Source organism: Nipponia nippon, unplaced genomic scaffold (genome assembly GCF_047370975.1).
Source record: "Nipponia nippon isolate SJK-2023a ecotype South Korea unplaced genomic scaffold, ASM4737097v1 scaffold_17, whole genome shotgun sequence".
Taxonomy (NCBI): Eukaryota; Metazoa; Chordata; class Aves; order Pelecaniformes; family Threskiornithidae; genus Nipponia; species Nipponia nippon.
The window spans coordinates 9151114-9164399 of NW_028262333.1; the positions used below are offsets into that span (position 1 = coordinate 9151114).

General features: G+C 42.1%; 1 protein-coding gene across 2 annotated transcripts in view; it reads left to right on the forward strand.

Annotated features, from left to right (window-relative positions):
* The window catches only part of FNIP1 (folliculin interacting protein 1), a 71979-nt gene that overhangs the window by 1419 nt on the left and 57274 nt on the right, over nucleotides 1-13286 (forward strand). The window lies entirely within an intron of this gene.

Genomic DNA, 13286 nt, shown 5'->3' on the forward strand with positions numbered 1-13286 from the left:
GCTTCTTGAAACACTTATAACAGTGTGGTAAAGCTCTCCTCCCACCCGCTGTCTTAAATGTATTACCTACAAATGATCAGCCCTTGGGTTGCTCCAGAAAGGGAGATCTCGACTGATGGGCTTAATGTTATGTGGTGGTATAGTCCTTTCAACTGCAGTGATACAATTTAGCAATTTAGGTGGTTAATAGTATCTCTGCAGTAATTTAAGCATCAGGGTTTTCACAGAATATTGATGCGTCTTTTTGTGTCCGTGTAGACGCGGGACACACTGCTGGACGCTACCTCAAGTCCAGTGCGTTAACTGCTAGCGTGCACCTTTTACAGACACTGATCACGGCTGCTCGCACACCTCTCTGCTGCTTACTGCGAAGGTGGTTCCTTTTTTTAATGATCTTTTTTAAGAGAAAAAAACATTTTAATGATGTCTGTGTCATCTTATTTTCTAAATCAGCTTAATACTGGGATCAGCCCCCTTGGTGGGGAAGGGGCACTAGGACTGCTCTGTATAATTGCCTTGCCTTTCCCCCCCTGTAAAGACATTTGTTAGTGCTGGATTTGTATAGAGACTGGTGGTTAATTCAACAGCTGCAGTGCAGACCCTGGGGCAGAAACGTGGGGATCACGCCTGTGTTGAAAGGAGCGAGAGTGAGTACTCAGCAAGGTGTCTTCATCCCTCTTCACCTGCATCGTTCTGTGCCAAACTGGATGTGAAATTTGAAAAAGATATGTCACTGTCTGCTCTTACCCTCTGTTTACGTAGTGCTGTTTCACTGTGTGATGTGAACTGTCAATAGGTAACTAGTGAATTTGCAGGCTTTTTTTTTTTTTTTGATGGACCCACGGGTATAAAATCTCAGGAGAAGGCTGACAGCTCTTCTGACTAAGGCTCTGGGGGGGTGGGAGACCCGTCTCTTACTTAGGAGAGCCAAGTATTATTTTTTGAAGACTAATACAGATGCTCTCTAGGCATGTTGCCTAATGGCTGCTTTCATTTTCCAAATGGGGATAAGTCTTTAGTTAATCCTCACTATGCATGGCCTTATCAGTTACTCGTGAAACTTTTGGATAATATGCAAAATAAAGACCGTTATTTACGACAGCTGGGTCCTTAGAGACTGGAAACAAGCGCTCTGGATTTTTAGACTGTTCCTGGTTCCAGTGAACCTGAAGGCAACAGCCTCACCAGTTTCACTGGGGCAAGGTTATGTTTATGGATTGGTATATTATTATCTGTTTATATTCTAAGTAACAGAACATTTTCCAAATATTCTGAGCACTATTATTTCTGACTGTCTTCACTTTGAAAGCGTGGTCCTTCTACTGAGGATACTGTGTAGAACAACCATGAAACCCACATAAATTCTCCTAATATATTTTGTGAATAATACATACTTAGAGAGAAAAGCCCAACTACTCTGGCAATGACATCGGTATAGGAGAACATTTAAGAATTATTTTGATGCTCATTCTTTTTTTTTGACTATGAATATATTTTGCATTTCTATCAGGCTTATTGTGAAAATTTACCAGGATATAAATTCTACTTAATCTGAACTTACACTGTTTCTAAAATAAAATAATACTTTTCAAGGGAAACGTATTTGGTTTAGTTGTTGGGGTGGTGTTTTTGTTTTGTTTTGTTTTTTTTTAACCTGCCCAGAATTTCTTTCTGTGCTGTGGGTGTGTGAAAGTTTATGAGTCTGGGTCTAGCCAAACTGTGTAAAATCCTTCAGAACCAGGTGCTGGAGAGGTTACCAGTTCTAGTGATGTGACCAGTAAGTTACTAACTGTAAGGTATTTGCTGATGTAGCAGTTTGCTTTTTTTTTTTTAAACTGTATTTAATCTATATAGAAGCAGTTTATTTTACAGAAGGTGGCTTAGGAAATCACAATAGATCCACTACATTTTAGTATTTTGGCTCTTCAGTTTAACCGAGGGCAATTGGCAGGCTTGACCCTTAGACTGAAATCTCTCGGTACAGCTCGACATTCACATGGTAAGCAAGAATATTCAAAATTTTAGTGGTAAAATCTGTTTACAAGAAACATAGAAACACCTGCAAGTATTCTAGAGAAGAGACAAACCCTTAAGTTCCAAGGAGTAGAGTACCCGCTGTCTACTGGAAATAATACTCACGTGAGTGGATTTTCCCTGAGGGTAACTTTTACTATAAATAGGAGCTCTTGGCCATACTGTAGCATCTGGCACTGAGGACTGCTGGTGACAGGAGAGCTCAGCCCAGGCTTGGGCTGTTACAGTTATTAGGAATACGAGATGTCAGGTATGTTGTTTTCTAGAATTTTAGAATCAAAGTATTCCTGTTGTAAAAATACATAAAGCTGTTCACGAGTTGTGTGCTGTACATGTCTAAAATGTATATACACTTTTAAATAGCAATTAAATGAACCCTCTTCCATAATTTTCTGATCAATTTCCCCAGTAAAATGGAAACAATCTTACAAAAAGTTCCTTAAACTAAGCAGAAGCAGCCACACATTTCTGCTGAATATTATATGGGCACACAAAGTATTCCACTGCACATTTACACTACTGACTGCCACAGATACTGATTTTGAGCTGCTATTTCTTTTCTGGCTGTCTAGGGGTCTGCTTCAGTGCTTAAAGAGAAGAGGGAGCTCCTAAACCACTGATAACTCAACCAGCTTTTTGTTCTTCAAAATGGGCTCCATAGAATGAGCCCAAAGCTCAGTAAATTACTGAGAGGTCTCAGGCTTTACATCTTTGTTGTTAAGATATGTGGGCAGTATTTCCAATGGTAAATACAGCTGTAAAGGACTGCAGCAGAGTTTTTGCAGGAGAGTGCATCTGTTGAGATAGTAATTGGGCTTGGAGCACTCTTAACCTATTGCAGAGGGAAGAGGGATGGTCCTGTAATACTGAATTATGGGACTGGTACGTTTTGGGGTTGTATGCAGGAGGGAATCGCAGTGTTTCTTTCCATCTTATGTATAAGTTCAAATACTTGTTCCCTGGTATCTCTAGACACCCTTCCCACCTAGCTGGGGAATAGAGGAATTATTAATTACGACTTCTTTTTACACAACAGCTCAATAAAAGTTTCAGTGTGTGTGTGTGTCTTTTTTTTTTTTTTTTTTAAATCTAGGGAGCTCTAAAGAACCATCTCACCCCGAGGGGCATTCCACCGATGTTTGCAAACTCTGTTTTGCTCTTGTTAAAGCACCTGTTGTAGAGGTACAGCTGTGTGGTAATTGTTCAAGCTTGAAAGAACCCCTTCCAGTTTCGAGTCTTACCAACGGTGTGGAGTATCTTTGGGCACATTCTTCCTTTAGGGGTTTGCCTTGTTTATCTGGGTATTTCTGAGGACGAGTGCAGTTTTCCAAGTGGGAAGGTACAGGAATAAATAACTTGAAATGTTCTTTTCTTTATTTGTGGAGAAGGCCATTTTCAGTCATCCTGGAAACGTGCTTTCTTGGGATCTTCCTGTAATATGTGCTGCTCCTTTATTGAGAGAATAGTTTGCCAGGTTCCTGAGAACTGAAAGGCCTAAGGCTGGCTGCAGAGTAGTATTTCCTGAAATCTGTCTAGGCAAGTATCCCCCATCAGCCCAGACTCTTTCTGTTCTCCGTGGCAGTGACTTTAAATGGTATCTTGAGATTTGTTTCCTTTCACATAATTTTTGGCAGCGGGATTCATCAAGGGAATTGCAATAAACCTAGAGTTGGAAATGAGTGGCATGATCCAAAGCTGCTTCATGAGCCAGTTCCTCTGCAGAGCTATTGTTCTTGCACAGTAAAAATGCTATATGCTTTCTTACAAAGGCATAAATGCTTCTTGAACCAGGAGCTAATTTCTTGAAATAAATCGTGAAGAGACTTGGAGACATCTAACGACATGTAGCTGGGGACTTTTTAAAGTGGAGGCTGGAGTAAGGTGAAGGAGGAACATGAAAGTTGTCTTTACACTGATTTTCCAGTCAAAGTTTTACCCACAAAACTTCTTGGTAAGTTTTCGCATTATTTCTGAAGGTGGCTAGTGCTGGTGACGTAAATGATGTGGTATTGTTACAGGGACTGTTTTGTGTTTGTTCCGCCTGTGCTCAGAGCAGGGGTAACCACCACAGATTGCCGTGTTGCTTTCCATTTTTAAGGTATGGCTTCATGAGATGCCGAAGGAGTTCAGAGCCGGCGGTGTCTGGACACTGTAGTATCATCAAACAATTGAACAGATAAAACCACTGCCAAAATTCTTACTGAATTTACCTTCCACGGCAAACAAGCTATCCCACTCCACACAGTCAAAGGCTTTTCTGTCAACAGCAGGTAACTTTGTGTAAAGCCTGCCTGAGCCCAGGGAAGCAAATCTCTTCCCAAGCCGTGTCAGTCCTTGTGAGCCATACAGCTATCCTAACAGCACCGCACAAGGCTTTTTAAAGCTGTTCCTCAACAGTACTGTCAATGCGTCAAGCCAGTCTGACCAAAACCTGCTATTAATGAAATAGTGTATTTTGGTATTTGTTCACTTCTAGCATTCTGCAAGTCTTTCACCAGTAGTTGTAAAATTCCTGGAATTATACCACCTCAAAGTCTTCAAAAAGAGTGTTAGCTGGACTTCATTTTGTAAGAGCTCCAGCTTTTCATTATTTCCAGTTATCTGATGGATTTAAAAAGTTTTTGTCCCATAAGTTTTTAAGACTATTCAAATTCTTAAACATCCTAAATGTTCTTGTGTTTTTTTTTTTTTATTAAGCTAATTTCTGCCTTTTAGTGTCCCTTAAGTGTTGTTTTTTATAAAAAAAATCCACTTCTTTTGTAATATCTCTGGAAGAGTTTTTGGCTTTTTGGTTGTATTCATTAGCTTGAGTGTAGCAAGTTTTAATAAATATTTCACTTTGATTTATGTGCAGTTTTCTCTATTGCTATGATGACTTTGGCTTCTATTTTGAAATATATTGCTGTTTTCTAAAGTACTTCTTTTTGCCAAATTCTGTTTTGCATTTCCTGTCATCTGAGCTTTTATGTACCTTCCAGTGCTTTAAGTCAACTTTCACCTTGGAAGCAGAGACATACAAATTAATAGGTTCCAGTAAGCACCTCGGGAGCATGGAGAAAGTTTTGACAGTTTCTGCTGAAGGGGCCACTCTCCAAGCCCTCCTTGACAGCACTCTGTAGGTCTCCAGGTGCTTCTCCAGGTAGGCATGAGTGTTGCTGCTAAATGATCCAGCATGTCCTTGAAAATTATATGCTAGCTCTGAATAAGGCAATGCTGCAAGCTAGGTCTGTACAGTGCCTGAAGGAGCTGCAAATCAGAGGGTCGGCAGTCCAGCCGGTGATTGTTATTTACTCGTATTATTGTCAGATCCAAGGGAATTAACTTGGATCAGTACCGACATCGTGCTAGGTGCATGCGAACACAGAGAATGACCAAATACTTTGAAAATCGTTGGGGTGCTTCTGCCTGCCCGACTTTGTGCCTCGGAAAATTTACCTGTGCCCTGGCGGGAACACAGCCTGCCTAGCTCTCGGGTTAGGGCTTCGTTTCAGCGTCTTCCCATCGCCTGTGGAACAGGGAACACCAACAGTGGGGCAGAAAAACCCTCTGCTCGGTTTTTCCTCTATTTTTTTAGAAGGAGGTAAAGGTACAAAATGAGCTAACACACAGGCTAAGGGTCACCCTTATTGCCTTTCATACTGGTATCTCCCGTGGTGGTTGGGATCTTGCGGTGACTTGAGAACTTGGCATCACGAGGTCACGCTGCCCTTAGCGGCCATCACGAGGTCGGTGCCGTCAGCACGCGCTCGGCTTCCTCCCAGCCTGCAACATCGCTTCCTCCCCCTGGGATGGCATGGGTTGTCTGAGGATGGCCTGCGGTCTCTTGCCTCACTAAGCTGCCCTTGGAACGGTGGCTTTCTTGGTTCCCCTTCCAGCTTTTCAACTTCTTCCTCTAAGTTAGAAATCTTCTTGAGGAGAGGCTGTAGGGAGTGAATCACGTGGTGCCTTTTTACCACTGGGATCTCTGCTGGTTAGGCCTTTGGGCCACGGTGCTAGTTTGGATCTTGCCAGCTGATCAGGTGAATCCTTTGATTTTGCTTCGAGTTTTTCTTGGATTTCCAACTGTATGTGCCAGACAAGCGAGTGTGGCAGTTTTCCCTCGGGAAGGCGTGCGTGTCTGCTGTCCTCTTCCCTGTGGGTTTGACCCAACAGGGCTGAGACAGCCCCCGCTCCTGTGCTTGTTCTGTGGAGACAGGGTGAGCGGGCCCATCATCTCCGCTGTGGGAGAAAGAGCACGTTGACTTCTTGCCATGGTTTCTGTGTGTCTGAAAATGGATGTGTAGGTATACTAGAGTAAAAAATGCTTCTTTACGTTTGGCTTAAGCTGGCAAGAAGGTGTTTCTGCAAACTTAGGGGTGTTGTTTTTTCCCCTCCTTCTCCAGGTGAGGTCGTAGGGGCATGAAGATGTGCCAAGAGCATGGGCTGTATGTACCTGTTTGTCTACCGTGAGGTCTTCTCCTTTTCTGAAACAATCGCACCATTAGTTTTCTGGTGACTGAAGGTGTGTTTACCTGACTCAGGTTGTAAACCTTGCCTTCTTGGGATCATCAGCTTCTCTGGTTGACTGATGGATTGTCTTTGTGTTTTCAAAGGGGTTTATCCTTTGCTGTGTGTATGCTGAGTTAGCATATGCTCATGGTGACAGCTTGGATGAATTCAGGCTTCTGTTCTGGAATAAACTGGTCCAGTGTGACTTGGGGCCTGAAACTTGTGTTGTAATTTTGGCTGAATGCTGGAGGTGGCCACTTTAGAAGCGTGTTTTACGAGTGGAAAGTAACGCACACGGTGGTTTCATGCTCAGAGGCTGTGTTCCCTCCTATTGCTACATCTGGAGCAGAATGTCTGCAAGATCACATGTTTGTGAGTAACGTTAGGAAAAATGCAGAGCTCAGTTGCACCAGCAAATCCGCAGCGTGGTTGTGCTGGGCTTCTAGAGTCAGCTTGGAGCAAAATTTGTCTCTGAGGACTTGAAAAAATTTTGAGTTTGTAGTATAGATAGAGAACCTTATTCTATAAAATATCTGCTGGAGGGAAAAAAAGTTATGCCCATTAAAAACAGGAAGTAATTTTAGTCATCTCTAAATAACTTGCTAATGCACCAGCTGCTCCACCTTACACTGAGTAGTAACAGAATGCATATAAGGGAAATATTCCTTTGAAAAAACTCATTTGCACAAAACACACGTGATTCTGCTGCACCTAAGGAGTGCGACCATAATGATTACATTCAAAAGGGGCAGTCCTCTCTGCAGGATAAATCACTTATTTCTAAAAATACATGCCCAAATGTGGTCTGCTCCACAGAAGTGTGAACAGTTATTATGTAGTCTTTGTATCAAAAAGGATTTATTTATTTTTACAACAATGCATTGTGCTGTTGCTTAGTGCTCAACTGAAGCTTTTAATTGAGGTAATTCTGCACGTTTGCGTAAGAAGAATGACCTTTTACTTTTCTGAAACCGATAGCTTCTGTAGATACTATTATTCAGAATACAATACGCTACAGAGAAACCTGTTCAAACATGTGAATTGCAGCACAAAATACTACACAAACTACATGTAGAATATTAGCAGTGCGTGCGTATAGAATGCACCCACGAGTACAATGTGTTTGTACAAAGTTCTCTCTCTTTTCTGAAAAAGTAATTCCATAGCCCTTATCGAGTGATTAAACTTTTGGACTTAAACAGTTTGACTACATGTAAAAGCTCTTTATTTTAAACGGTCTTGCCGCTGCTTTTGGGGTGATAATCTGGGTATCCTTCAGCTTTTACGTATTATCTGTCTTTGAAACTATGGCCTTGAAAGAAACCCCCATTTTGTACAGGTGGAAGACTCTTTGCAGTGATGCCAGTGTCACTTAGTAACAACAAGCTCGGCTGTAGACACCCCCTGTCCACTTCAGCCTCAACAAGTGAACAACCCAACAGTACTCGGTAATCGGTTGTAGCATGAGTGTGGACCTGGGAGGCGGCCGTCTTTGCTGAAAGCAGTGATCTTGAAGCGTGGAGATGATCTATCACACGCCACTTATCCTGCTCTGTTTCTCCAGGATGCTTCCACAACATCGTCAGCAGTGATTTTGGCCTAAAATGAGTGAAATACATCACAGAAACAATCGTATTTCCTTTAATATAGGCACTGTTTGTGCCCTGTGCATTCATGGTATTTGATACTCCTCCAGATCTGCATGTGCCTCATTAGCAGCCTCTTCAAATGTCTTTTCCTTGCTCCAGCCAAAATGTCAACAAAATGTAAAACTTGTAATAGTACCACAAACCCTCTACCCTTTCAGTTTGTGTGATATATAACTGGAAAGAAACAGGAGTCAAATTACAGTTCTCTGCCATCTGTTTTAGTTGATAAATGAAGAAACTTTGAGCTCCGTTCAGCCCTGACTTAAGGTCCTGGCATTGTGCCTGTTTAAGCCAGAGCAGTATCTTCACCCCAGTTCTGTGTCATTTTCCACTTTAAGAGAAAGAAGGTATATTGTTTGTTCGAGCATCGCCCATAGGAGCAGTTGCTTTGCTATACGCTTTCTTTGTGTTTTATTTTGGCCTCAGTACCTATGGAAATGGTGGCTCACGCGGTGCTGCGCTCGGTCTTGCACTCCCGTCTTAGTAATTTCTAAACCTTTTGATCGACTTCAGTCGTGTGTGGTGGAGAGTGCGAGAACAGAAGTCTGAGTGAGCTGAGTTTCTGTAACTTTAGTGAAAATCCTGCATGTGCTGTTGGGTGCCTCCTGCCCATTAGTACCCGTGAAGCTCGTGAGTTGGCTACACCTCGTCATGTTGCTCTTTCCAGTGGGCATGTCAGAAGAGACATGGGGACAGCCAGAGTATGGGCATATTGGAAGAAGACAGTAGGCATGCGGCTTCATAGTTTGCTCAGGAAACAGCTATAGTGTGACCACAAGAAAGGCCAGTCCTGGACTACTGTGAATAGCAGAATATCAAAATCTCTGTTTGCTGAATTATTCTGCTTTCTAGCTAGTACTGAAACACACACCGTCTACTACACACCCACATTTCTCTTGCCTCACGTGCATTCCTTGCACAGTTTTGTCCCAAGGAGAAAACAGGCCTCCAAAGACTGTGAACTCAGCACTTAGTTTGCCATGTTTGGGGGTAATTATGAAAGACAGCAAGTCAGAAGGAAGCACATGTGAGCAGTTAGCTGAGGAATGAATTATCAAACAGGAATGAGATTCTTGTCGGGTTTTTTTGCCACCCCTCACCCCCCCAAGACCTACCTAGAAAATGTTCTTGCCATTTGGAGAGTTGGCTGAATGGTTTGTTTACTCCTTTTCATGAAGCTTGATGTCAGAAATTGGTAGAAAAATGGTGTTAGTTCAGGTGTTAAATGAAAAATAGGTGCAGATGATAAGCTGCATGGTGGTGTGTGCAGGAGCAGAGGCTGCAAAACGTGGGGTGAGCGCGCTCTCCTTCTCAGAAGCTTGTTCTAGTTGAATGACATTATCTGAACATCTGAGAAGCTGTTAAGGAAGAAGTCTGCCAGAATTTTCTTGTTCCTACAGGAAAAATAACAGTATTACCCCCAAAGACAGAGTTAAAGAAATGCCTCAAATGTTAGGACAGTGAGTTGGCTTACAGTGCTAACTGTGTTTCTATTTAAAGGCAGCCCAAACTCTGACATGTAACTTAAATAGACAGAAAAAGGTGGTTGGTTTTTTTCAGTACTTAAATGTATTTCAGCTGCTGTGAGTTACTGGAAATTACTCTACTTTCTTAGTAGAAAAGGAAATTGTTCTACTGAACAGTATGGAGGGCTAAGAAGCTGTGAAAATGAGCATGTTGGTTTCTTAACTACGTGTATTTTCTAGTCATACAAGAGATGCTAATCATGAACTCATGACCGCTTTTTTTTCCAAAACAGACATAATTAAAAAAAAAGGGGCAACTTAAAATACATTCTTATGAGACTGTAACAGAATTATATCTTTATATAAACAGAAATGTTTATCAAACTTTCTTTTTCAGATAAGCAGAAATACCACTTTGATATAAGACTGATTTAATGTACTTGCTTTAGATTTTAGTGGTTTTTTCATAGTATCTTATGTGCAGTTATCTTCAAATGAATTATTTTGGTTAGTCCGAAAATGTATCTTATGTGCAGTTATCTTCAAATGAATTATTTTGGTTAGTCCGAAAATGTATCTATTTTAAAAATGTGTCATCAGATTTTCTTTTTCAATTGGAGTGTGCTCACAGAACTGCTAGATAGCTTGTGTTTGTGTGTTGTGGAAGAATTTTTCACACTGGGGTCAGAAGGTAAGAAAGACACCAGGTATTAGGGGTTTTGTTTGTTTGGGTTTTTGGGTGTGGTTGTTTTTATTTTTTTTTTCTCCACATGGATTTGGTATATATTCATTTAAAGACTGTTTTTTTCTATTAGCAGCTAGCAGGACAAATCAGCTAAATTACACTCAGGAGATGACATTAGTCCACACCCACACTGGAGAAAAATCCATGCAAGATAAAGTAAAATTCACTAATGGCAATTGTTCTCATCTGTATGGATGGAGAAAACATAGGAAAATGTACAGGGAACAGGGAGTTTGACAAGAGATTATTTCCATATAAGATTTAAAAAAAAAAAGAGAAACTTAGAAATGAAGGCAAATACAAAATGGTGCAGTCCCATAAAGTGCTGAGCATCCTCAGCATAACTCATGGGGTTTGAAGGCTTTCAGTGTCGCAGCCTTGAGCTTTGCTAAAGGATATTTATGCTGGGAGAAAAGGGATCCTAAGAGCAAGAAAGACCCTACTCTCAGATCTCTGTCTCCTATATACGTGTGTGTATGTGCCTATATATACCTGTATATTTCAAAATATACCCAGGTGCCTTCATTTGCTGTCATGGCTCTGAGCGTATGTGCACCTGTATAAACTTACAGTAATCAGAAGACCATAAAGCAAAAGCCTGCCCACCTTGTTCAGCGGAGTGCTTGACTGTTGTCTTTGTAGTAAGGTCTTTTGTGTTTCCCCCAGCAGTGAGATAGATAAATCCAGTATATGCATACACTGTGTAGACAGGCCTAAATTGTTTTAATATAATGCTGGACAGACTCATTTGCTTCTTAGAACCATAGTGCTAAGATTTTTGTGTTAGGATTTAGGGGATCATAGGTGCTGTATAAATACAAGCTAAGATATTAGCAACAGAAGAGATGGAGAGACTTTTGAAAACTATAATCTTTCTTTTCTTTCACTTTTTCTTGTCCACAAGACAAGAAAAGATTGTTCCCTGCGTCTGAGTGGGGTGCTTGCAGCCCTAGGAGCAGCTGGAGACCACCGCATGTATCTTAATGGAGCGAAGGAGTCAGGGCTGGTAGGTGGTCTAGCTCCACCTTCTGCATAGCAGCAGTAAAGCAGAGGGGAGGGGGGTGCAGTGGGCTTTTATTTGGAAGGTATAACATGAACAATGACAGCTGCTAAGTACAAAAAACAAAAGTCAGACTGGAAACGCTGGGTGTGAAGTGAGTGTAATGAGTATAAAGTGGTGGCGTTTTGGAGTTGCTCTGTGTTCATAAAGATACAAAGATAACGTGTGCAAGTGTAGTTGGAAGCAGTTGGATGGTGCTGCTGTGATTTAATGCATATGTTTTACAGGATTCTTTCTCCTTGGTATTCCCTGAGCCTGGTAATGTTCTCCCTCATCATCACTGTCCCGGTTGTTTGGTGCTCTGCTTTGGAAACTAGTATTTACACACATGTGCGCACACACAGAGGAAGAAAAGAGTTAAAGCCAGCTCACTTTCCCTTCCATGTTTCTGTTCTCTTCTGAGTTTTGTCCTGTCTGAGACCTGCAGTGCTGCCTCTCCTTTCTGAAGGTCCCCCCTGGGTGCTGTACCATCCCCTCCTCCTCCTGCCACAAGCAGTAGGGTGCATCCTGTTTGGGGTTACTGCTGTGTCACTTGAAATGACACGTGCTAGCAGGAGAAGGGGAAAGGGAAAGGAGAGCCAAGCGAGCGATTACTTTGCCAACAGTTCCTTTCCAAAAAAAAAAAAAAAAGTCCAACAAAACAACCCTGTCCAAAATGTCCTGGTGGCATTGACAGCTATTGCTGTCCAGCACGTGAGCCTTTCTTTCCTGTTGATGCAGCAGAATAAATAGCTTCATGTGGTGCTGTTACTGGTTCACAGTAGGATACCTGCAGCACTGGGCTTCTTCGAGTTCCCACATCTTATGGATGCTCGTGTGGACGGACTGAATAGGGAGGAAAAAAGCTGAGGCAAGAAAATACTTTTGAATGAGAAAGCAAAGCTGAGTCTGCCACTCCACAGGAATGAGAGGAAACAATAAATGTTTTTTTGTTCTCGTTAGACTGCAGTACGTGAACTACAGAAGATGCAAGAGCTGATGCTGAGCTGATCGGAGCTAGTTGGGAAATGGCTCGTTGTGCTGCAACCCCAGGAGAGTCCCTCTAGGAGACAGGCAGGAGTTGTCCCAGCCACATCTGTTGGCAAGCTGTGTTGGCTGGGAATGTCTGGAACTACATTCTCATCAAATCCATTACCACCGGCAAAAAGGGGTTTATTGAACATACACTAAATATATATATAATCTTGATTAAGTACAACCTCTCCCAGTGGAACAATGTAGGTTTTATCAAGTGTTTCTGTTGATTCTGTGAGCTGTGAGGCAGAGCTGGTTTGGAGTGTGTGTTCCAGCTCAATCCTGCGATAAGGAAGGTGTGTATTCGGAGTGAGTTTCAGTGCTGATATCCAGGGAGGGCACACTGAGCTGAACCTGCAATTTCTTTACAACAGACCAAGATTTTAACAGTAAAAGCTATGGGGACACACAGGGGCTGTTTTCAACAGATGCTCAGAGCTTGCACTTGCATCTGTCTTGTGGAGTTTTCAGTAAGACTTGACCAGTTCAGCTGTTCTGCAGTGGAAAATCCCTCTAGGTGGATAGTTGTGTTGAAAAGCTTATTTTGTTTAATCATCGCAGGGCGATGGCCAGTGCCTCACTGTATTTCCCATTCCTACCATTCTTAGAAACCCAAGACAGTGAGCGTGTAGTGAGACCTTGAAAACCAAAGGGGACAGCAGAAAATGTGAGAGTACGGAGTTCAGTATGACAGTGGGCAAAGCACTCTATTGCAAACTCAGTAGAGCACTTTGTTAAGCTTGGTTTAAAGATTGAGCAGCTCCTTTACAATCAGAAGGACCACTAGCTGGCTGACAGATAAAAGCATGCTTAAGTGCTCTGCTGCTTTG